The 24745-nt window shown below is 45.1% G+C and overlaps 1 protein-coding gene across 4 annotated transcripts in view; it reads right to left on the bottom strand.

Annotated features, from left to right (window-relative positions):
• The window catches only part of CRTAC1 (cartilage acidic protein 1), a 537130-nt gene that overhangs the window by 77686 nt on the left and 434699 nt on the right, over positions 1 to 24745 (bottom strand). The gene's annotated exons all lie outside the window — the stretch shown is intronic.

Genomic DNA, 24745 nt, shown 5'->3' on the forward strand with positions numbered 1-24745 from the left:
TGTAATGTTGTATTGTTAGAGCATTTTACTAGTGCGTTCAAACACATTCAAGGAAAAAAGGCTACTAGTCACCATATATGAGACATACCGTGTTTTCGGGGGAGGCTTGAAATATAAGGCCTCCCCCGAAAATAGGACCTATCTTGGGTGCCCCGCAAAAAAAAAAAAAATACTCACATGGTCCGCGGTGTCCCGATGGTGTCGGCAGTGGCGGCGGTGGTGTCGGCGGCAGCGGCGGTGTCCGGCATCCTCCTTCGTCTCACAGCTGCCTTCTGCTGGCGATGGGGCTTTCAATACCCCGCCTCCAGCAAAAAAAGCGCTGTGATTGGCTAATCGAGCGCCGGCAGCCAATCACATCCAGTGCCCGATGAGCAAATCACAGCCATTCAGTGAATGACATCACTGAATGGCTGTGATTGGCTCATCGAGCGCCTGCTGTAATTGGCTGCCAGCGCTCGATGAGCCAATCACAGTGCTCGCTTTGCTGGAGGCGGGGTATTCAAAGCCCCGTGCCAGCAGAAGGCATCCGCCGCCAGACACCATTGGGAGGCAACGGGATGCCGCGGACGAGATAAGTAAAAACCCTCCCTTCCCCCAAAGATAAGACACTGTGCCCTTTTGGGGCAAAAAAATATAAGACAGTGTCTTATTTTTCGGGGAAACATGGTACGTTCAGCAAGAATAGAAAAACGTAAGCACTTTTAATTTGTACATGTCTATATATGTATGGTCACCATTGTATGATTGTTTTATGATTGAAAAAGGCGTTGTGTAATGCCGAAATGCGTTGCATAAATATAAATATTTATATAATATATAGATCCTTGGTCTATGATGCTTTTCAAATCCCAAAGCGCGGGGACTTTTTCTATTATTACTGAATGGATTCTCCAGAAGCCCCTGGTTATTCAGTGGGCTGCATTCCCCAAGACGCCTCTCCAGATGGCCTGGATCAGGGATTTTGAAAGAGGATGATGAGTGGTTCCGGACACTAGGTGCCGGTGCATTACCTATTTTCAAGGGAATTCCACCGAGCACCAGGTGAGTGTTATCCAACCTGAATTTTAATTGTATCTGCTTTCTTATACGAGGCGCTGATACCTATCTATATATGAGACATAAAGAATAAACCTGGTATATGGCATGGACAGGATAAGTGGTTTTCTAACATTTTACCATTTATGACCTATCCTCAGGATAGGTTATCAATATCAGATTGGCAGGAATCCACTACTCAAGATCACCGCTGATTAGCTGATCCTCCCGTCCGCTATTATTAGTTGTTAGAGCCGAAAGTGTAATAGATGGCTTCACCCCCATTGAAATCAATGGGAGCAAAGTTGCCTATTACACTTACGGTTCTCACCACTAATATGGATTGGTGAATTTTAATTGATTTCAATGGGAGTGAAGCCAGCTATTACACTTTTGGCTTCAGTACTAGAGATGAGCGAACACGTTCGGCTCCGCCCCTTTTTCGCCCGAACACCGAACTTTGCGAACACTTCAGTGTTCGGGCGAAAAAGTTCGGGGGCCGCCGTGGCAGCGCGGGGGGGTGCGGCGGGGAGTGGGGGGGAGAGGGAGAGAGAGAGGGCTCCCCCCTGTTCCCCGCTACTGCCGCCCGCGCCGCCGCGCATCTCCCCGCCCCCCGGCGGCACCCGGACACTTACGCGCGAACACTGCAGTGTTCGGCAAAGCCGGTGTCCGGGTGCGGATGTGTCCGTAACGGACACGTTCGCTCATCCCTATTCAGTACCAATGATGGTATGCCGCTGCACTGACAGCTGATTGGTAGGGATTCTGAGTGGCGGATCCCTGACGATCTATGGATGACCTATCCTGAGGGTAGGCCATCAATAGTAGAAAGTGAGAAAACCCCCTTAAGGACAACTCCCCCAATACCTGCTTGTACAACCTTTGCAACAATGACAGAGTCCCAATGTTTTTGCAGCCATCTGTGAGATTCTTGTATTTGTCTGCTTGTAGTTTCTTCCACTCTTGATTGTTTGTAGGGTTCGTTTTGCTCCTTGATCTTCGACCACAGACCCTTTTTTTTTTCAGTATTCAGAGTATGATGCGGGTTGACACCATCACTCCAGATATCTCCAGTTCATCCTGAAGTTCTTTGGATGTTGTTTCTTTACCACATTTTGAGACATTTGTAGGGTTCTCTCATCAGTTTTCCTCTTTCCACCATGTCTTGGAAGGTTCTTGACTGCTGTATGAGTAGCACAATTCTTGATAAACGTGGCCCGACTTAACTACGTGCAACCCATGCTATTGCACAGAGTGCTGGCACCAGCTTGTAGGGAGGGTATCGGGTGGATGTAGGTTGAGGATGATAGTTCCTCCTTTGGTCCACCTCGCTAGATGATCTTTTTCCTCAATGCAGCAGAGTCTTGTGGGACTACATTTCCTCCTAGCGTCACTGAAACACAAATCACATAGTTCTACTACTGTATTTATGTTATGAGCTTGGTTCTGGTATTGTATCTATACTGAGGTTTATGCTGCATTTGTGTTACTAGACTGACCCGATGTTCGCTACGCGAACATAAAATGTTTGGAAAATTGGTTGTTGTGAGCTCCTAAATCCGCTTGGTTAGGTGATTATTTAGAGTGTCACTTTGTATTTGGAGCAGATATCTAATATAAAAAAGCCTACAGGTCTCTCTGTCTCTTTGTCTGTCTTTTTCTCTCTCTGTCTGTCTCTCCCTTTGTCTGTCTCTCTCTCTTTCTCTGTCTGTCTATCTGCCTGTCTGTCTCTGTCTGTCTTTCTGTATGTTTCTCTCTCTGTTTGTATCTGTCTCTCTGTCTGCCTGTGTCTCTATGTCTGTATGTATGTCTGTCTCTGTCTCTCTGTCTGTATCTGCCTGTCTTTCTCTCTCTCTCTATCTCTGTCTCTGTGCCTCTCTTTCTCTTTGTCTGTCTGTCTCTCTGTCTGCCTCTCTCTCTCGGCCTGCCTCTATCTCTGTCTCTATAACGCTTCACTCTCTCTAGAGTGAAGCCAAGAAGCCAAGCCTCCCTTCAACTGTTCCTCGTTGCTTAGCAATGCTTCACTCTCTCTAGTGGTGAAGCACAGTAGTGCACCCGTATAACTCTCAACGTGCCTGACAGCTCATGCAATAAATCTATCTCAAATATTATGATTTTACAGCGGCGGTGAGGATGTCACAACTCTAATGACACCAAAATCATCCACCAAAGGTCAGGCAAAGGGGTCAAATGTGGTGCAAGAAAAAGCCCGAGTTTGTGTTCAGGTGCTGTATTTATGCTATGACCAAGCCTCTAGTACAGAATTGGTTATGAGCTTAGTTCTAGGGCTGTATTTATGTACCGAGCTTGGTTGTTATGCTGTATTTCTTGCTATGACCTTGGTTTTCTGCAGAATTTATGTTATGGGCTTGGTTCTAGTGCTGTATTCATATACTGAGCTTGGTTCTGGGGCTGTATTTATATTAGGAGCTTGGTTCTGGGTCTGTATTTATGTTATGGGCTTGGTTCTAGTGCTGTATTCATATACTGAATTTGGTTCTAGTGCTGTATTCATATACTGAGTTTGGTTCTGGGGCTGTATTTATATTAGGAGCTTGGTTCTGGGACTGTATTCATGTTATAAGCTTGGTTCTGGGGCTGTATTTATGTCTGGTACAATATTGATTCACGGAGCTCTTCTGGTGTGGGTATGCTCTTATTTTGCGTCTTCCTGCATCAGCAGAATAACGCCAGACTGGCTGTAAGTGCAATATTTATCATTTTCTTCTACTGATAAGAAGTAGGAGCACAAAAAAAATCTCCATAGAGTGCCATCTAACAGAAGGCTAGCACTGTTGATAACATTGGGAACTGTTGAAGCTGGAACACAAGGTCTTTGGAGATAGTCTTGTACCCTTTAGACTATTTGGTGATAATAGCAGTTGAGGTCTGCTCAGGTGGCTCTCTTGTCTTAGCCATTGTCAACGAGGAACAGGGAATAAATCTGGCCTTTTTAAGCCTCAAAGCCACCATTCATGGGGTAATTACAGACCTGTGAGCAGTGGGAAGGTGGGGATAAGGAGACTAACGTCTAATTAATCACAGGTTACTCTGATTTTGTTCTTTGTGCCATTAATCATGTCTTGGCAGTGTTCCTAATTTTGTAGAATTTTTTTCCAGCAAAGTTTATATTTTTGTATTTTGTGCCTTTCTAAATCAAAAATATGAGTTTCTCTATATGCAAGTAGTCTCTCCTAAACACTTTCAGGAGATATTTTCCACGGGGGAATTAATATTGAAGGACACCAATAATGCTGAACACACTTCCATTTCTTAGTGAGAGTTAAAAATAAAAAATGAGAACATTTTCTTGGAAATAAGCGAAATTATAGGAACCCGTGGGTTTATGTATCAAGCATTTCAGCAACGCCTGTGTTCAGAATATAGCGAGGCTTTCAGTCATTCATCAAGGTCAGATGCAGCATTAGATTTGATTTACAAAAAAACATCCAAAAAGGAAAATATTTCTATGTGACCATCACTATTTGGTGCTTGAAGCCCAGCAGTACTTTTTATGTAGCAACCTATAATCATACAGATTTCAAGGGTTTGTTCACTTTTTTTTTACTATGGTACCATTAACATAAGGTGATTGTTCTTCAGGGACCCTGGCTGATATCACCAAAGGAACCATGAGGTAAATTCTGTCATGTGATATTTTTCATCTTTAAGACCTGTCTCAGTATAGAGGTCCCAATGGACCCCTAATAATCAACTCTTTATGATCCAACATTTTAAAAATCAGTTGGCACTAGAGATGAGTGAGCATACTCGCTAAGGGCAATTACTCACGCGACTATTGTCCTTAGCGAGTACCTGCCCGCTCGAAAGAAAAGATTCGGGTGCCGGCGCGGGTGAATTGTGGGAGTGAGCAGGGGTAAGCGGGGGGGGGGGGGAGGGGAGAGGGAGAGAGAGATCTCCCCTTCGTTCCCCCCCGCTCTACCCCGCCGGCACCCGAATCTTTTCTTCCGAGCGGGCAGGTACTCGCTAAGGACAATGCTCGCTTGAGTAATTGCCCTTAGCGAGTATGCTCACTCATCTCTAGTTGGCACCCATATTTTCAGAAGTAATCCATTGCAGCCACACTTGACACAACGCTGGAAGTGATGACATCAGATTCTTTCCCCTAAGCAATACAATCTTTAAGGGTTCACATTGGTGATTCTGTGTTCAATTTTTCCTGCTCCATTATGGATCCCTGTGCACAAATGGAACTGTCCTATGACAGAACTGAAAAGTGCTGAATGGACCCCAGTGACTATAGAGGTTTCTGGTTGGGCTTCTGACATTTTACAGAATGAAATATCGCAGCATGCTACACTATTTAATTCTGTATTTTTTGCAGAACACAGCAACAGACATTCCAAATGGAACCTCCAACACTTATGTGAACAAGCCCTAAGACTTCTACTTACTTGCTAGCTATTATCTACAACAGCATTTCCAAAAAAGATGGAACTCTGTGTAAAATGCAAATAAAATAAAGAAAAAAATAATGCAATGATTTGGAGATCTCATATAACTATATTTTATTCACTACAGAACATAGAAGACATATCAGAAGGGGAAGGGAGACATTTTTCTATGTCATTTTAAAAAACTAGCTTATTTAGAAATTGATGGCAACCACACATCTCACAAAAGTTGGGCCAAGGCCATGTCTACCATTGTGTAGCATCCCTTCTTTATACAACAGTCTGTAAACATCTGGGACGTGAGGAGACCAATCGCTGGAGTTTTGGGAGAGGAATCTTGTCCCATTCTTGTCTGATGTGGGATTGTAGCTGCACAACACTCCTGGGTCGTCTTTGCCGGGTTTTTAATTTCACAATGCGCCACATGTTCTCTATTGGTGGACGGTCCGGACTGCAGGCGGCTGGTTCAGCCCCCGGACTCTTCTTCTGAGAAGCCATGCTGTTATGGTGGATGCAGTGTGTGGTTTAGCATTGTCTTGCTGTAATATGCAAGACCTTCCCTGAAAGAGACGCTGTCTGGATGGGAGCATATGATGTTCTATAACCTCTATATACTGCTCAGCATTGATGGCGCCTTTAAAGATGTGTAAGCTGCCCATACCATAGGCACTAATGCAACCCCTTATCATCAGACATGCGTGGTCTTGTACTGTGGGCTGATAACAAGCTGGATGGTCCCTCTCCTCTTGAGTCCCCAGGTCACGGCGTCTGTCGATTCCAAAAAGAATTTGAAATTTTGAGTCGTCTGATCACAGAACAGTTTTGCATTTTTACTCAGTCCATTTTAAATGAGCTTTGGCCCCGAGAAGATGCCGGCGTTTCTTGATTGTGTTCATATATGGCTTCTTCTTTGCATGTCACAGCTTTAGCTTGCATTTGTGGATTGCATGGCGATCTGTATTCACAGACAGTGATTTGTAGAAGTATTCCTGAGTCCATGCAGTGATTTGCATTGCAGAATAATGCCTGTTTTTAATGCAGCGACGCCTGCGGGCCCAAAGTCTTCATAATTTTACGTTGAGGAACATTTTTCTGAAAATGTTCACAATTTTTAGATACTGTTTTTCACAGATCGGTGAACCTCTGGCCCTCTGTCTCTCTAAAATACTCTTTTTATACACATTTGTGTGACTTAGCAAAAAAATGACCCTTCATTTGTTTTTTCATTAGTACGACTTACTTTTATAGCCTTTTGTTACCCCTGTCCCAACTTTTGTGAGATGTGTTGCTGCCATCAAGGTAATTTTAAAAATGAAATAGAAGCATGTCTCCCTTTCCCCTTCTGATATGTTCTATTGTGTATAATATATGGTTATGTGAGATTTCCAAATCATTCTTTTTTTCCTTTATTTTATTTACATTTTACACAGCATCCCAATTTTTTTGGAATTGGGGTTGTAAATTTGTCCTTTTTGGGTGGTTGTGACCTGGAAAACAAACCTAACAAAGTACATTCTATAGTAGACCCAGGTGAAAGACGGCAGGGTGGGAAAGGCTGTAACAAGCAAACAGCACTGCCCTGTATCAGGCCCTGGTATAACTAGGCAACAAGTTTTTACGAGTTGATGCAGGAAGAAGAGCAGGGAGACAGATGATTCACCTTGACTCGTCTTTTATTTAAGATGCACGCCGGCATAGTTACAACAGGACGTCTATGAGAAAGTGTGTGCACATAGGTCTGAAAAGAGTCAGATTATCAGATCGAGTCTGATTTTTACCAAGTAACAGGTGGGAAACGAGGGAGCGGGTAAGTATAAAAAGAACACATCCCCAGGCGGCCCATCACTTCCCGGAACAACACTATAACTTAGTTTACGGTGCTATTCCGAGGCGATAGGTTACATTTAAATCAACATCACATTATTAAGTGTTGACTTCTACACTATACATAACATTAAACCTACATAACATGGTGCGTGGGTGTTTCTTTCTTGCGTCACATTATGTTACTACTGTAATGACCGCCACCTTGTGAGACTCCTCTACTGCCATTTACTCAGCCAACACCGTTATTCCCTTAAAAGAGAGGTTATCCGGCAATTTAAAGTAAAAAAAAACAAAACTCTAAAATCAGAAAAGAAGTAATATTCACCTTACAGATCCCCCACCACTCCCATTCAAATGCTTCCTAGACTCTCTTGCTGTTTTCAGTACTTCTTTGTCCCTGCTGACACAGACATGTGACTGCTGCAGCCGATCATTGGCTGTCTTGATCTTTGTTGAAACAGACATGTAACCACTGTAGCCAATCAGTGGCTGTAGTAGGTTTCTGCTAAAGCCAGTGATTGGCTGCAGAAGTCATAGTCACAGTCTGTGTCAACATGAATCGGGAAGTATAGGGATCAGTATGGGGGCCTTTGTAGTGTTCCAGATCGGGAGCAGTCGAGGTATCAGTAAGTTGAATTTTGCTTCTTTTAGGGCTCACACCCACTGGCGTTTTTTCTTTCTCTTGAGCTGCGAGAGCAAGTGAAAACACTCGCCTCGCAGCGCAAGAAAAACGCTGCGATATCGCTAGTGTTTTTTATTTGGCCAGCGGCAGCAGCGCTAGCCCCACTGAAAACATAGGGAGAATATCGCGGACTTCTACCTCAGTTGCCACAGCTGTGGCAGAAGTCCAGCATGCTATCCCATTGCTTTCAATGGGGTCGGCGCTGCTGCCGGCCCCATTGAAAGCAGTGGTTTTGTGGCTACCCCCGCAGCATGATTTTTGGGGAAGGGTTTGAAATATAAACCTTTCCCTGAAAATCATCCCTAGCTGGTTAAAAAAAACAAAAAAAAAAACTTTACTCACCTCTCCGCCGCTCAGACGAGTCCTCCGGCTGGCTTACCTGTACTGCTGTCCAGCATTTTCAGAAGGTGGGGATTTAAAAATCCCCGCCTTCTGAAAGGGCTGTGCTGATTGGCTGAGCGCTCAGCCAATTACAGCCAGTGCTTAGCTATTCATTCGGATGCCACATGTGGTTAACCTGCCCCAAATCCCGAGGGGTATTTACAGAGGTGTACCACGCAATGCAAAGTCTATAATGGCCCCCCAATATATAATGCTTCATTAATAGTACTAGTTCTCATTATAGGGATAAGAGAGATCTTATGGACCTCTAGGGCTCCAGGACCTGGGCGACCGCACCCTCCGTACCTATTATACTTACACCCCGGGGTGTTTCTATGGTGAAGATGACAAAACAACCTTAGTCAACTTCCACCACATGGTTAGACCCTAAGCCATGTCCAATGGGTCCGTGCTGCCCTCCAGAGGCCTGGCCATGACAATATGCTTATCTTGAGGTATGTATATAAGCACTGCAGTAAGTTTTAAGTTTTTACAGCTCTACTTGAAATAAAAGTGATGACAGTAATAATATAAATAATGATCCAGATGTTCCTGACAGCATATTGTCTTGTCATCATCCACTTGAAGAAGACGGATTTCACACCTGCGGACTGTACGTCTCTAGAAATAATGGCGTGATTTGCAATGTAATTTGAAAGGAGCAGATTCATATCAATGAAAAGGAGATTTTTTTGTGTTTTGTTTGCCATGCGATGATTGCATTCTCGGGGAAGTCATCTTAGAAGCGGTTGCCCCCTCCTAAAGGATTGCGGTTGCAGCGGGACAACACCGTACATTCTGATGACATTCGGCTGGCTGGAGATTGCAGAGGCCTGGGCAGACTCGGATTATGATTTCAATTATTTTTGGATCTCTCAGGAGTTCAGAGACTGACAACACGTGGGCTTCGGAACACAACTCAAGAAGTAATGTGCACTGAATGATTTGCTTAAAACGTGCGTGCAGTGGCCAACCACCGTGTTACTGCTACCGGGCCAGCAAAAATGGCAAAACTAGCCAGCAAAACTTTTTGTACTCAAAAAGTTAGGTGCATTTCCTGAACTTCCACATCGGTGCGCATCCGTGCCCTGGATAGGTGATAACTAAGGAGAAAATGTTCACCCATGGAGGAATTACGGCAGATTTGGAGAGCAGATCCTTAACAATTTAGGGTGCTTTATATGGGACCACCATCGTCGTTTGAAATAGTTGCTAATGCGTAGGGATACTGTGTGCTTTTACACGGAGTGATTGTTGTTCAGCCTTTACACGGGCAAAAATATGGTTCGTCATCTAGTTAAGGGGTGGGAGTTTTTCTGGTGCGTGTGTAATTAAAATTTTGTCCCCACCCCAATGGACACATTGGTTGCCGAGTCCAATGAAACCTACATAAATACGGGCGAGTGGTCTACAAGTGACACTCACTGCTGCGGTCTCCCACTGGTTTGACTGAAGAGTGCTTTTGAAAAACGCGAAGGACTGTTTAGTTGAGGATCATTTGCACGTATCTATGTGTTTTCGGAAACTGATGAGCATTAAGTGGGGAGCAATCAGAGTTCGGTGGGAGACGCATGCGGAACAAACGCACAACTCCCTATACCATACCTCATGGAGGAGAGAGCAAGAGAAGTAAGAAAGAGAGATTGAGAGTGAGCGTGAACAGGAAAGGCCGAGATCACCGTGCAGTGGTACTGTGTATTAGTGTACCTTGATGCCACCGGAAGCTAGGGGTTTGACAGGAGGAACGTCCCTGTCACACCCCCAACTCCTGATTGGGTCAAGGCTGAAAGGTCCTACCAGCGTGTGTATTGCTTTTACCCGGCCCTGCTGCCTTAGGCTCAGGGTTTCTTTTGCACTTGGGGTTACATTATGAGCTGTAAATGCGGCCAGTTTACAGCTAAAAATGAAACCCTAAGAATAAAATGAAACCCTCACCCTAAGGCAGCAGGGCCGGGTAAAAGCAAAGGAGAGCCTCCCGATGTGACTCACGGTTCAATCTGGCACCACTTGTCTGGGATGCCTCCCGGCCGACCGGAGAATATGGGCTCAGTTGTGGCCGCTAGCTGCCTGCAGCCTGGCGGCTCTCAACTTCTTTATGGCCGTTCCCCCGTGCACACTTCCTGCTCCTGATGCTGTCCCGCCGCTGTGTGCGAGGCCTGCGGCCGTCGGCTAACTCTGCTTCTTCCCCCACCGGGGAAAGCGGGGTGACCATTACATGGGGGGGGGGGGGGGCTTGCCTGTGCTGGTTTCTGTCAGATAGCTTAGACTGCAGGACTGGTGTCATCCTGTGTTTCCTCTCTGACCTCAAATCTGCTATTTCGCCTGCACGGCCGTCTTTCGCAATTTTTGCCAGGCCCTGACTGTTCCCAGGGTCTGAAGTACTTTAACACTGTCTGAAGCTTCTTTATTACCGCTAAGGGTCATACCGGTGGGTAACGGAACGGTGGCGTCACCCGTGACAACAAAAAAAATCTGTACTGCGCATGTCTGATGGCGAGTCGGTGACCCAGTTGGTGGTCGTGTTTACATAAGTAAGGACCTCTAGGGACTCAAAGTGCACAATATAGCATCTAGGCATGATCCCTATGTATGTATTATATCTTCTGCTTATACCGCGCCAACCTATCCCACGTATTTTTCCCCACTTTCCGTTTTCTATTAATTACGCCAAACAGATTCATAAATTTAGCCCAGTGAGTGTTCTGTTCTCGAGGTATTTCTGTAAGAGGGCAGCATTGCTGCGCTCCCCTTAAGGGTGGTTTCACATGGGCGAGAAAATTGTGCGATTTTCATGTGATTCAAGAGTCAGTAAAAGAGCAGATTATGAAACCAATGGCTTCCTTCCCATTAGCGATGTTTTCACTGATGCAATGTTGTGAAAGCAAAAAATGCCATACTACTGATGCTCAAAAATCATGGAAAAAAACACAATTTTCCCGTGGTAAAATCGTGATCGCTCATGTGAAACAGTGTTTCAGCGGCATAACTGCCAGTACAAAGTCCCAGTGATCGCTGGGACCTGGGTCCATCTCCTGGCCCATGTCAGTGACGTGTCCCTACATTTCTGTACTGCTGAGCTGCAGGCACTCTGTTTAGTGTCTGTGGCACTTCGGTGTACACTGCAGTAACTAAAGCATTGCTCTGTATTACGCTACTTGATGCAGCATGCCGAAATTATCTTCTTATGAATTTAATATAGGGAACATTAGTAGTGTGCGGAGATTAAACCCCTTAATGACTGCGCACCTATGTACGTGTGAACACATACTCATGTGAACGAGGCCTAACTTTTAGGGTATGTTTCCACATAGTGGAAACATACTCTCACCTCACCTCCATAGTCTTCCTGCTGTCAGCTCTTCCTTCAGCCGATACCCTCTAGTGAGCGCGGCGCTGCTCGTCAGTTGAAGCTATTCCCACATCACCTGACCAGTCGCGCTGCGCTGACTACAGGCTGCCAGGAAGCACTAACGGTGCGAAGACTTCAGAGCTGAGCGGAGCATCTTCTGAAATCAGCGGCGGACACACAGTTGATTTTGAGTCAGAATCCGCAGCAATTATGTAGATTTTGACTCTGTTTTGAATGCGGAATTTGCTGCAGAATTCTCCATTACTTGTGAATATACCCTTAAGGCGTCGTGACAAGAGCGTGTTTGCTCACATTTTTGTGTGCGCAAAATTGGCGCACACTAAACACAGAGAATAGAACCAATTGATTTTAATTGGTTTGTTCTCATAAGCGCTCTACCTTTCTTTGTTTAGTGCAGCGCAATTGCCATAGAAGTCTATAGCAGGTGTGCAAATACACCAAGGGAAGGGTGCGACACCGCGCAAAATGCAGGGAAAAAAGACAGCTGGAGCTTTTTAGGCTTTAACCCTTTCCAATCCAATTTGTATCCTGGTTTTCCTAGGGGGCTTACTCTTTTTCTGTCATTATACTACGGCGCTATCTGCTGGCTAAAGCCAGTACTGCATGTGGTGACACATTGGATAGGCTCCGACAGCAGAGAGGCTGGCAATATACAGTAAGAGAACCCCGACGGACGTCTACCAACAACAGAGCTGTACAGCCTTAAATCATAATGTCTTCACAGGTCAGACAGTGGATTGGAAAGCTATTCAGCTCTTTAATAGCCATTCAGATCTTTAATAGCCATTCAGATCTTTAATAGCCATTCGTGCTGCGGCGAGCGTATTTACACAAACGTTTGTGTGACGCCGCCCTTAGTTAGCAACAGTCAGGCTTGTGTAACTGAGCCGTAGAATTCACATCTTACTTCTTCTGCTTTCTGTAAAGTGCAAAACTATTTCTTTTTGTAGTTACTTCGTTATAATAAAAATGGGCATTTTTGTGACTCCGGTGTCTGGTCTTCTGTCGTCTAACATCTACTGCAGACCCTCCTTTTTCTTTCCTTTTTGTTTGCATCGTTATTGTGTTTTTTTATTGTATCCCTAATAAAGTCCTTTTTTTTTGCTTTTATGATACTATTGTACTTCGTTTTTCTTGGGTTTACCACCCCGTGATCATTCTTACAGTTCATCCACCAACAGTCGATACATTTGTTGCATTTCTCTCCTTAGACCATGAATGTACAGATGATAAAAAAACGGGCAGATATGTCTGAAAACTTTTAGATAAAGTCCCATACAAAAGAGCGGCGTCTCCGTCTGACCCCGCAGCCTCTCTGGCATTCATCCTTAGTTAATGTTTGAACGGAACAAACAGCCGTGATGTTGTACAAGAAGAGCGTCAAGTGGGCCTTTATCGGAGCAAATCTTACTCGGAAGAAGATTACAAGACGGAAAAGTCAGTAGAGAATGTCTTTCTGAGATGAAGCTATTCACCAGCTCAACAATTATCAGGCAGCCGAACAAAGACCATTAGGCCCGTAACAAGTTGCGACTTCCCGCTCACCGGCGCTGTGTTGTGCTTCCTACTTACAGATAGCTTTTTCAAAGCGCATTTAATTAACTGTTGTAGCTCTACTTAGTAATTACCTTTTCCCAGGGTGGTTAACAACCCATGTGAAGGTTAAACACAAAGTGGGGGGATTTGCCGAGGAAGGACCATTATTTCACATCTCATCAGCTTTTCAATGTCTTTGATTGAAAGGCTTCTGCTGTGCTGCAGCCCTAGAAGTCTGCGGCGGCTTCAAAAACGGAATATCAGAGGCAGCGTTTGTGATCAGGATGGAGCCCCGGCCGCGGGTCTGCTGGGGGAACATTTGAACTTTGGAGTTTGAATAGGACAACTAAATCAAGGTAAAATTGTGACAGTCGCTTTTGAATGAAAGACCAAGATGATCTACGGAAGGACGGTGAAGCGGGCAGAATTATGTATCGGAATGTACATTAACCCCTTAAGGATCACGCACAGTAAATATACGGCGCTTGGTCCTGGGCTTTAATCCTGGCCGATGGTGAAAATATAATGCAGGATTAAAGCTCGTGTAATCTAGCAGGAGCAGATCGGGTCGAAAGATGTAAGTCACAGCCAAGGACCCAAAGGAGAAGGGAGAAGTGGTTTTTAACTGCCTCTGCCTTCTGCTTTACAGGCTACATAGCATTCAATTAGCGCTATGTAATGAGGGTGAAAGCAGAGGTGTTACTTCCACTATTTGACCCAGTGATCATGTGACCGCTGGGCACTCCCTGCCAAGGCAGAGCTGCAGGGTCCCAGCAGATCCAGATCAGCTATGTTAGAGACTACTGTTACTACAGGGGGATGTTACACCCTGTAACTGGGGTGCTGGCTGCTAATCCTGTGGATACCCCAGTTAGGGCTTTTTACCCCCAATAAAACTAAAAAAAAACTGAAAAAAAAGTTATTGAAAAAAAAAAAATTGCCCTATATGTCATGGAAAAAGAAAACATATCAAAAATAATTTTTGTAGCTGAAGAAAAAAAAATAGGACAGTAAAACCACGATGAGTAAAATCCCTAAAAAGTGTCTGGTCCTTTAGGACCAAAACACCCTGATCCTTAAGGGGTTAAAAGAGTTGATGCATCACAGACAGGCCCTTTAAGAATATAGCCCGTGGGGTAATCCGCTGACCGCCCTGAGTCACTTCTAGAACCCTCGGACATTCACCTGATTTTGCCAAGGAAATCTGCGACCAGTTAGACATTTCCCCTGCAGTGACCACCAGAATGGGAGCCACTGGCACATAACCGCTTTCCATTCTGGTTCATAAAGGACATACCAACTAGAGTTTTCTTAATGAAACAATGCCTGATTTTGGGGGGATTTCCATTTCCACTCTTCCAAAGCCATAACTTTTTTTATTTTTCTATCAACATGGCGGTACGAGGGGTTAAAGTGGATCTGAAAGCGAGCCTGTTATCCTATGTAAGGGCAGCATATTACAGCTACAGTTTTGTAACCTTAATAGCTGAAGTAACCCCAAAACTCATGAGAGGAGTGCTCCCCCTACCTGTTTTTGCAGTAACTGCTGGAGAGAGGCGAATGGGACGCTCACCTCAGGAATAGGAGTCCACTGGATTCTTTTTTTACTGCTATCAGCCGAACAGCCTTATATTGTTGTGCCGCTTTAGCTGCTGCAAGTAAAGAATTGCCACTGTGCGATGCAGCCCTTACCTAAGGCGGTATATTCAACTGGCAGTTGGACTTTAATGAAATAGATTTCAAAAGATAAGGATGGTGAAGTAACAATGTAACCAAAAAGGTGACAACTATAAAAATAAAAATACTGTGAAATATAAGTTCCACTGTTGTCCTCTTGATATCTACTTTAAACCCTATACTGGGTCGAAGTTAGAGAAGCCACTAAATAGTATAGGCATACTTATTCTACTGCTTCCCTCTCTCGTTGTATTGTAAATGATGTAGAAAGGTACAAGATGCATCGTCTTCCTGTAATTAATGTACAATAAATACAGATAGTACGACTTTTCTTTCTCTCCCAATAACTGATATGGGAACACCTGGCTCTTCCAGGAAAATAATATAGTACTACATCCCTGTCTCTTCCTATAAACTATGTGGTTACAAATAGTACTGTCTTCGGATCTTTTCCTGTAAATAATGGAAGCACAGATAGTACTGCCTCCCTGTCTCTTCCTGTACATGATGTAGGTACAGATAGTACTGCCTCCCTGTCTCTTTCTGCATATGATCTAGGTATAGATAGTACTGCCTCCCTGTCTCTTCCTATACATGATATAGGTACAAATAGTACTGCCCTCCTGTCTCTTCCTGTACCTGATGTAGGTACAGATAGTACTGCCTCCCTGTCTCTTTCTGCATATGATCTAGGTATAGATAGTACTGCCTCCCTGTCTCTTCTTGCACATGATGTGGGTACAGATAGTACTGCCTCCCTGTCTCTTCCTGCACATGATGTAGGTACAAATAGTTCTGCCTCCCTGTCTTTTCTTGCACATGATGTAGATACAGATGATACTGCCTTCCTGTCTCTTCCTGCACATGATGTAAGTACAGATAGTACTGCCTTCCTGTCTCTTCCTGCACATGATGTAGGTACAGATAGTACTGCCTTCCTGTCTCTTCCTGCACATGATGTAGGTACAGATAGTACTGCCCCCCTGTCTCTTCCTGTACCTGATGTAGGTACAGATAGTACTGCCTCCCTGTCTCTTTCTGCATATGATCTAGGTATAGATAGTACTGCCTCCCTGTCTCTTCTTGCACATGATGTGGGTATAGATAGTACTGCCTCCCTGTCTCTTCCTGCACATGATGTAGGTACAAATAGTTCTGCCTCCCTGTCTTTTCTTGCACATGATGTAGATACAGATGATACTGCCTTCCTGTCTCTTCCTGCACATGATGTAAGTACAGATAGTACTGCCTTCCTGTCTCTTCCTGCAGATGATGTAGGTACAGATAGTACTGCCTTCCTCTCTCTTCCTGCACATGATGTAGGTACAGATAGTACTGTGTCTTCCTGTAAATAATGTAGGCAGAGATAGTACTTTCTGCTTCTCTCATTGTAAGTTATGTAGATACAAATAGTGTTGCCTTCCTGTAATCTTTGCAGGCACAAACAGTACCACTTACCAGAGGCGTAACTTGAAGCTTCTGGGCTGCATTGCAAAACCTGTAACAGGGCCCCCAACTATAATACTTTATTCATAGTACTGGGCTTACTATATGGAGAAGAGAGGCCTTATGGCCTCCCTAAGGCTACTGGGCCCGGGTGCAACCACATCCCCTGCATCCCTTATAGTTACGCCACTGCCACTTACCCTTTTCCACTATAACTTATGTGGGAAGACGTGGCTTTCCATGTAAATATGGCAGGAACAAATAGTGCTGCCTCACCATGTCTTCCTGTAAATGATGTAGGCACAGATTGTACTTTCTCCCTATTGTACCTATGTAACTTACAATGAGAGAGGGAGAAAGTACTATCTGTGCCTACATCATTTACAGGAATAGAGAGGAAGGCAGTACTATCTGTTCCTGCCACAATTACAGAAAAAGCTAGATCTTCCCACATTAAAGCCTGTTTACACGCAACAATTATCACTCAAAATTCGATAACCGTTACATGTAAACGCGGGCATCGTGCACTTTTCGTTTCAACAATGAATTTTAGTTATACATAAAATCCATCGTTCAGCCACTGAAAAACTGAGCGAATACATTCCATTTGACTGCAGGATGTTCTCCCTGCAGCATGTTTACACTAGCCTAAAGGAGAACAATGGAATGTGAGGGCAGCCACAAGGAAAACATTGGAATATCATGGCAGCTGTTTGAACAACTGGGTGTGTGTTTAAACACACGCTGGGCTCTGCAAACAACTCCTGTAGGTCCTTGGTTAAATGCAAATGAAGATGATAAATTGTTAATTACTAGAGATGAGCGAACACGTTCGGCCCCGCCCCTTTTTCGCCCGAACACCGAACTTTGCAAACACCTCGGTGTTCGGGCGAAAAAGTTCGGGGGCCGCCGTGGCAGCGCGGGGGGGGTGCGGCGGGGAGCGGGGGGGAGAGGGAGAGAGAGAGGGCTCCCCCCCGTTCCCCGCTACTGCCGCCCGCGCCGCCGCGCATCTCCCCGCCCCCCGGCGGCACCCGGACACTTACGCGCGAACACTCCAGTGTTCGCTAAAGCCGGTGTCCGGGTGCGGATGTGTCCGTTACGGACACGTTCGCTCATCTCTATTAATTACCATTAACACTTTATGCAAACAGAACGCTATATCTTTCAATCTTTCAGTCCTTTGAAGGATTATTTTTGCCTGTAAAAAGGCCTTTAGTTATAAGGAGTGAAAGGTGAGTGGTACTATCTGTGCTTGCAAAGATTATGGGGAAGCAACACTATTTGTACCCACATAACTTAGAGTTTTACCTATCTGTAATTATTGTATGGCAGATATTAGTTATTTCCCTCTCTCTTGCTATAACTGATGTATACACCCCTGGATCTTGCTGTAAAAGTTGTAGGAACAGATAGTACTGTCTCTCTGTCTTTTCTTGGAAATTCTATAGGAATAGAAAATACTGCCTGCCTGTGTTTACCAGTAAATGATATACGAGAAACAGACACATAGGAACAGATAGTATTGTATTACTGCTTTCTTCTTGCAAATAATGTAGGCACAGATAATATTGCCTCCTTGTCTCTTTCTGCATATGATGTACTATAAGAACAGATAGTACTGCCTAGAGGCTTAACTTGAAGCTCCTGGACCCCAATCCAAAATCTGTAACAGGGACCCCAACTATAATGCTTTATTCATTGTACTGGACTCCCTATATGGAGAAGAGAGGCATTATGGGCCCCCTGAGGCTCCTGGACAAGCACATCCCCTATAGTTACGCCAGTGGTACTGCCTCTGTGTCTCTTCCTGCACATGATATAGGAACAGATAGCTATGCCTCCATGTATTTACCTGTAAGTGATGTAGGAACATATAGTACCGCTTCCCTCTCTCGTTGTAAGTGATACAAGTAAAAATAGTGTTGCTTCCATATTGGAAGCACAGATATGACTTCTTTCCATTTCTCTTGCTATAACTGACATAGAAACAAGGAGCTCCTGCTGTAAATATTTTAGGAACAGTTACTTCTGCCTCCATGTCCGATGCCTCACGCTGTTACTTCTCTCATCCATTTTTCATCCATATGTGAAATGTACTATAAATCAGAATAAGGGATTGTGATGGGATTAGATGAACGGTCTTGTGTGTGGTGACCTCTTCTTCGGCTTGTGTAGAGCTTGTTGACCACTAGACGCCTCTATGATGTACAGAAGAGATTTTACCCAGTTAACAGTTTGAGAGGGGCGCATTACCCGCCACTTGGGCCATTCTGAACAGAGTGTTCGGAGGTGTTGGGACCAGTGGATGCATGAGGGAACACAAGGCGACTGGGCTCAGGACACCCTTGACAGACCACCAAAGGCGTGGATCGTCTGATCATCCGAGAAGCATGAGCAGCTCCAACTGTTTTGCTGTCCGCCATCCAAAGACAAGTGGTGCCAAAGTTACACCCCTGTGCCTGTCAGAACCATTTCCAGGCACTTGGATGAAGCAAATTTGGTCTCATGGTGCCAATTACATGTACTGCTTTTAACACCCACTGTCATCTCCCTTTATAGTGATGTCGTGGACAACGAAACTGTTCTGCTACAGAGTGAAATCGGGTTTCGGCCCACCGCAGGCCTTTCTCACTTGAGAAAGTGTCAGGGTACTGGGGTCCGGGTACTGGAAGTCCCTAAAAGCTACCCGCAACCCCTGTCCCTACCTACTTGCCCCCCTGGGCTAGGCCCCAGGGCGACAACTGGGTGGCGGTCCCTATACTCACTAGGGAAGCGGGACAGGGGGTCAGACTTACAAACAAATACCGAGACAAACAGACACAGAGGCAAGTCAGGAAGTCCGGGTCGGCAACAGGAGAATACGCGGTACAAGGGATCAGGTGAAGTCAAAGTCAGGTTTCAAAGCAGAGGGTCACAACGGGAAGTCAGGTAAGGATAACGCGGGTGTAGCCTGGAGACAAACATACACTGGCAATGCTAGAGAGAAACAGGCATGATTAAATGCTGTCAGAACTCCTGCCCCAGCAGCTGATTGGGGCAGGGAGCCTGCCAGCAGCCAGACCTAGGCAAAAGGCAGCGAGTGCAGATCCCAGACATGCAGCAGCAAGTGCAGATGCTGCTAGTCCTAACAGAAAGGCCTGTGGTGGGCCGAAACGTTGCTTATTTTATGGACATAATGAACATGCATCTCAGGATGCGGTTTTCTAATTAGAGAGATTCCTGTGTGCTGCTTGCATAAACCTCCAGTGTGTATTCTTCTTGGAGTCAGGATCCAGATGGCGAGCTGGCACTCTTGAAGCTTTCCCACAGTGTATGGTAAAGTGGGGTGCTGTTGGATAACCTCTTTCTGCTACATCTTGTATTCAAGGTAGAGGCAGTACAACAGGATACTAGAGCCTCCATGCTCGACTGTATGACATCTTGTATTCAAGCTAGACGTGGTACAACAGGATACTAGAGCCTCCATGCTAGCCTGTATGACATCTTGTATCCGAGCTAGAGACGGTACAACAAGGTACTAGAGCCTCCATGCCCGCCTGTATCACATCTTGTATCCAAGCCAAATGCGGTACAACAGGATACTAGAGCCTCCATGCCCGCCTGTATGACATCTTGTATCCGAGCTAGAGACAGTACAGCAGGGTACTAGAGCCTCCATGCCCACCCATATCACATCTTGTATCCAAGCCAAATGCGGTACAACAGGGTACTAGGTCCTCCATGACCTCCAATATCACATCTTGCATCCAAGATAAAGGCAGTACAACAGGGTACTAGGTCCTCCATGCCCTCCTTGTATCACATCTTGCATCCAAGCTAGAGACAGTACAACAGGGTACTAGAGCCTCCATGCCTGCCCGTATCACATTTGGTATCCAAGCTAGAGGCGGTACAACAGGGTTCTATGTCCTCCATGTCCACCCGTATCACATCTTGCATCCAAGCTAGAGGCGGTATAACAGGGTACAAAAGCCTCCATGTCCTCCTGTATCACATCTTGTTGTATCCAAGCTAGAGGCAGTATAACAGGGTACTAGAGCCTCCATGCCCATCCGTATCACATCTTGTATACAAGCAAGAGTCAGCCCATCAGGCTATGGATGGTACTTGCTGCGGAACCAAGGTGCGGATCACAACCGCAAAATTCCACAATGCTAATCGTTTGTGTGCAGGCGGTCTAACTTATATTAACTTACAATCACACACAGAAAGTTTCCATCAGAGAACTTCTAGGGGAGGGAATAGTTGGACTATGAGTGTATTTCCATCATATTCTGTGTAAATCTTGCGCTATTTCCGATCTCTCCGCACGCTTGTCATACGTGATCTTCAGTAGCTTTATTTAACAGTGTTATCCGCAGCAGCCAAATCACATACATGGAAACTAAATGAAATCCAAGTGACAACATATGGGAGGACATAAAATAACAGACTGATGTCTGACGGCAGTGTACAAACTGCGAGATAATTGTGATTAAACAAAGATACACCAAATATGTCCAGCTGGTAGAAAAAAAAATCCGTCGCTGATAACACTGCAGATTTAGCTAGCATTTTGTGCAGAGTATTAGTCCTCATTCACAGTTTGCTCCATTTACATGAACTATAGGCATCGATGCGCCTCGGCTGACACGTCTGTTTTAATAAATACCTGTATTCTCCATAAAGTGACATTTCGGAAGCATCGTTTCTGTGCACTGTTCTGTTCCTCTGTTATTCCTCCTGGAAGCGAATGACTGAATTGCCAACTAGGCCTTACATCTCCTTTTGACACAGTCTGACACTATCTAATCAGAGCTGACAGTGTTAGATTATGTCGGGGTACATGCTATTGGCATGGTAACAGCCAGTGGTCAATGTACTTATACATTTCCAGGAGGAATAACAGAGGTACAACACACAGTTATTAGAAAAAAATGCTCCAGAACTGTAATGTCATGGAGAATATACTTACTAAAACAGACATGTCAGTTCTCTTCAAAACCTTTTTTGGGTTGCCCTGAGAATTTGTATAAAGCATTTTGAGTTATGTTTGAAACAGCTGACACTGACCGGCAATGGTTGAGATCGGAGCGGGCTCCACTCGTGGCCGTTTAACCAAATAGACTGTGGCACTGAGGCCATCAGCAGTTGAGATTACTGGCCTTAGGTTTGATGGCACCTTCTGCAAAGTATGAGGCAAAAATCATGTCGCATTTAGAGGCGGTTTGCCTGTATTCTACTTGCGCAGAAAGCAGCAAGATAGCAGCAGGGGCGTAACTATAGAGGGTGCAGGGGATGCGGTTGCACCCAGGGCCAGGAGCCTTAGGGGGCCCATAAGGCCTCTCTTCTCCATATAGGGAGCCCAGTACTATGAATAAAGCATTATAGGTGGGGGCCATGTTACAGGTTTTACATTGGGGCCCAGAAGCTTCAAGGTGAGCCTCTGTGCAGCATGGTTTAGGTATGGGTACGAGTACAGATACAGATAGAGGGGGGGCCCCAACTCACCTTCTGCATCTGGGCCCCTGAGCCTTTAGCTACGCCCCTGGATGGCAGCATACCCACACCAGGACAGCTCAGTGAATAAGTACTGTACCAGAACTAAGCTTCAAATATAAATACAGCACCAGATACACGCTCAGTACATTATTCCAGCACCGAAACCAAACTTAGTACGTATATACAGCACCAGAACCAAGCTCATAACATAAATACAGCACAGAACTAGAGATGAGCGAGCATACTCGATAAGGCAAACTACTCGAGCGAGTATTGCCTTATTAGCGAACCTGCCCACTCGTCTCTAAAGATTCGGCTGCTGGCGCGGGTGACAGGTGAGTTGCGGCGGTGAGCAGGGGGAAGAGAGGGAGAGAGAGATCTCCCCTCCGTTTCTCCCCGCTCTCCCCCGCCGCTCCCCGCCCCCTGCCAGCACCTGAATCTTTAGAGACGAGTGGGCAGGTACTCGAATAAGGCACTATTCGCTCGAGTATGCTCGCTCATCTCTACACAGAACCAAACTTAGTACATATATACAGCACCAGAACCAAGCTCATAATATAAATACAGCACAGAACCAAACTTAGTACATATATAGAGCAACAGAACCAAGCTCATAATATAAATACAGCACAGAACCAAACTTAGTACATATATACAGCACCAGAACCAAGCTCATAACATAAATACAACACCAGAACCAAACTTAGTACATATATACAGCACCAGAACCAAGCGCATAACATAAATACAGTACAGAACCAAACTTAGTACATATATACAGCACCAGAACCAAGTTCATAACATACATACAGCACCAGAACCACACTTAGCACATATATACAGCACCAAAACCAAGTTCATAACATAAATACAGCACAGAACCAAACTTGGTACATATATACAGCACCAGAACCAAGCTCATAACATAAATACAGCACTAGAACCATACTTGGTACATATATACAGCACCAGAACCAAACTCATAACATAAATACAGCACAGAACCATTTGGCCAAGCAGACCTAAGGGAGGCAATCACCCTAGCCTACACCCGAACACATTCCTAGCGCTCCGCCCGGCTTCTGCTGTGATTGTTGCTCTTCCTTGGTTTTACATAAAGTTATGGACTTTTAAAGCCCAAAATATAAAGTTTTGTGTATGTATTTTGGGATGTATTTTTGTGCCCCAAACCAATTTGCAAAGTGTTTACAGAGTCAGGGTAACTATTCTGTGCGTTACATCTACAGTATGGTGTCCAGAGATTACCATATGCTGCCAATTACAGATGCTATCCTTACTATTACCAATGGTTTAAGACAGTGCTGTAACCATAGCAACCTGTCATTTCCTGCATTAGCCTAAGGATACAGCGGCACAACAGGTTTCCTCAAAATCGGATGGCGAGAACCGAGCGACGTGATATCCATTTTCATTCGCTTCATTATGTTTTTTTTTGTTTCGCCATTACTTGTTGACCTTCTTGTAGCCCGTGTATTATACTATTTGTTTTACCGGCATAGATATAAATCTACACTAAACTATTTAGGACTAGGGGAGGTAGTGGGTAAAAGTACTAAAAAATATATAAAAAACATTACATAATAGAAGTAGACACAGAAACTTGTAATGAGTCTCCTAGAAATTACTGTATTTGTTGCAAGCAGGTATTAGGGGCATACATGCATAAATGTCTCGCCAATACATATTTTGCGCATTCTTCATGGGTGGAGATTTATGGGGGAAAAGAAGCATTAAAAAAGTTTTTATTATTTATTTTAATTTTTTTTATTTATGCCAGCTCCCGCCACTAATTTAAAAGTAGGTGGGGCTTGCCGTGAGTGGGAGTGGCCACACTGGCCTACCATTTAAATATAATTTTTCGTATAAATGATACTATTATAATCTAATATAGCTAATGGCTGACATGGATTTCTGTTTCGGCGCACGGACGGCCCAATATGGAGGAGATGCCTGTGCGTCTTCTCATACATTAGGCACATCTCACTCCAGTGGGGATTATATTACACAATGCCAGTCTTAATAAATTCCTCCAATGGTGTCTTTCTGGAGGATCCGGCAGACTCTTAGAGAGAGGAAGGTAGCACTTGAGTAGATGGTTCAACAACACGGAGAGGATATAGGCCCCGAAGGGAAGGGTGCAGTCCAAATTACATAATTGTGGTCTTAGCTACATGCATCCCGTGTGGTCGGACAGGGAGCTGGACATTAGCTTGGAGGGGGGGAGCTTCAGGCACATGTGGGCTGGGGAGGTCACCCCCTTTAGGTCCGCCTGAGCAAATGAACTTCTTCTCTATTTGCATAAAGCGACTGCTACCATTCCCCTTGAATGGTCAGTCGTACAATGCAAATATCGCAGCTTCACCGCACGATCACCGTAGTGCACGGAGCCAAGATGTGTTAGCGCAGCTACATCTTTACATGAATCATCCTCCTCCTGGCTCTTTTTCCTCCCCTTTGATGTTCCGAGGCACTGCTGTCAGCCCATCAGCACCCCTGCAACACAACTGCTTGCACAACATAAGCAGTGGACACATTGCAGCACTGATGGGAGGCTGGCGGGGAAAGTCTCCACGGGGGACGCACTGCGCCTGAACCGGTAGGCGACAACTTCCAGGAGGGGACATGATGATATTACAGAGGAGGAAATGGAAAGGCCGGGGTGGGGGGATGACAGGGCCGGAGGCGGGAGGGGAGAGCGTACGGGAGAAGGCAACAAAGTGAATAACGGGGGAACAGCAAGAAAAGTCCCTTACAGGATCGCCAGCAGCAAGAGCACACATGGCACCCCAGCAGTGGGGAGAGTGACAGGGTCGGCAGCAGCGGAGATAAGATGTCGCAGCCGGGGAGACGATGGGCATCATTCTCCTGCCCAGC

This window comes from Eleutherodactylus coqui, chromosome 4 (assembly GCF_035609145.1).
Source record: "Eleutherodactylus coqui strain aEleCoq1 chromosome 4, aEleCoq1.hap1, whole genome shotgun sequence".
Lineage (NCBI taxonomy): Eukaryota > Metazoa > Chordata > Amphibia > Anura > Eleutherodactylidae > Eleutherodactylus > Eleutherodactylus coqui.